This window comes from Eptesicus fuscus, chromosome 12 (genome assembly GCF_027574615.1).
Source record: "Eptesicus fuscus isolate TK198812 chromosome 12, DD_ASM_mEF_20220401, whole genome shotgun sequence".
In the NCBI taxonomy this organism is placed as follows: domain Eukaryota; kingdom Metazoa; phylum Chordata; class Mammalia; order Chiroptera; family Vespertilionidae; genus Eptesicus; species Eptesicus fuscus.
The window spans coordinates 9,219,731-9,221,424 of record NC_072484.1 but is presented as its reverse complement, the minus strand read 5'-3'; the positions used below and the strand labels follow the sequence as shown (position 1 = coordinate 9,221,424).

General features: G+C 51.4%; 1 pseudogene; it reads right to left on the bottom strand.

The window, feature by feature from the left end:
* Positions 1–840: 840 nt before the first annotated feature.
* LOC114231345 (ferritin heavy chain-like) lies at positions 841–1,387 on the bottom strand (annotated as a pseudogene).
* Between the last annotated feature and the right edge of the window lie 307 nt (positions 1,388–1,694).

Genomic DNA, 1,694 nt, shown 5'->3' with positions numbered 1-1,694 from the left:
GTCCATTAGAGGAAGCTGTCAAAATAAGTGATGGCCGTCCAGAATGCGCATTGTATTGCTGCAGCTGGAGGCAGCTGTGTTTATACTGATATGGAATATTGTGCGTGTGGTGGAGTGAAATGAAAAAGCAAGCTGCCAAACCGTGATCTGGATGCTACCCATTCAGCTGAGTGGGAAAAAAATACTAGGCTGAATCGTGCGAAAGTACCAATCAGTATTAGTCCATTTTTGACACGTAGACATAACAATTTTATAATAATTCAATATTATATATATATGTATATATACATACACACACACATTTACTTAAACTTTTTGGGGGGTAGGAGTTAAAAATTACTTTATTTGAAGGAATGGTACAAATGAAGGACATGAGTGGATGATTTGGTACAAGTTATCCTATATAATAAAAGCCTGATATGCAAATTGACTGAATGGCGGAACGACTGGTGGAACCACTGGCCGCTATGATGCGCACTGACCACCAGGGGGCAGATGCTCAACGCAGGTGCTGCCCCCAGCCCACAGGCCCCAGGCCAGCCAAGGTGGGTGCCAGCGGGGGCCCCCCCAATCACCCCGCAGAGGGAGGCAACCAGGGGTGACAGCGGGGGATGGGGCTGGCGAGCAGGCGGCGTCAGGCGGTCAAGACGAGTGTCAGCGGGGGCCCCCTGATTGCCCCACAGATTGGCCCTGATCGCTGGTCAGGCCTAGGGACCCTACCCATGCACGAACTTTGTGCACTGGGCCTCTAGTAGAAAATATAAAAGTAACTGCAACAGGCACGTACTACTCTGGTGATCAGGATGTCACCCACGTGGATACATGAAGCCAGCCCGAGGCTTAGCTCTCCTCACTGTCTCCCAGGGTGTGCTTGCCATGCCAGGTTCAGGTGCCCCCAACCTGTGCCTATTGGTTATGTGATCACCCGATTCTCTGATGGATTTCATCTGCTCATTCAGGTAGTGAGTCTCAGTGAAGTCACACAAATGAGGGTCATTTTTGTCAGTGGCCAGTGTGTGCAAGTCCAGTAATGACTGATTCACACTTTTTTTCCAAGTGTAACGCACACTCCACGGCATTCAGCCCATTCTCCCAACTCTCAGGTCTGGTTTCTTGCCATCCTGAAGGAAGATTCGGCCACCTCGGTGGTCCTGCAGCTTCATCCGTTTCTCAGCATGTTCCCTCTCCTTGTGAGGTTGGTGAAGAAAATATTTGGCAAAGTTCTTCAAAGCCACATCGTCAAGGTCAAAGTACTACGACATGGACAGGTAGACGTAGGAAGTGTAGAGCTCCAGGTTGGTCTGGCAGTTGATGGCGGCCTCCAGCCCTGGTAGCAGTTTCCACACACCAGGGAGGAGGACGCGGTCATCATGGTCATCACCGTCATCTCGATGGGTGGCGGAGGAGAGGCGTGGCTTCAGAGAAGAGGCGGCTGTGGGCGCTAGAGCCATGGCGGGGGCCTTGAGGTGCTCCCAGGGCACTGTGAAGAGGTGTCAGAGGCTGGATCTCAGCTACTGGCTGGGATGGGGGTTGACTGCCCAGTTCCGTCCAAACGCAGGAATCCCCTGGGACTTTGGTGAGGACTCTAAACTTTTACTCTGAGAGACCTGTAGATTCACATGCAGTTGCAAGAGATAGTGCAGCCTTGGCCCGTGCTTTCAGTGGTTAGATTGAAGTGTCAAGGCACATGCCTG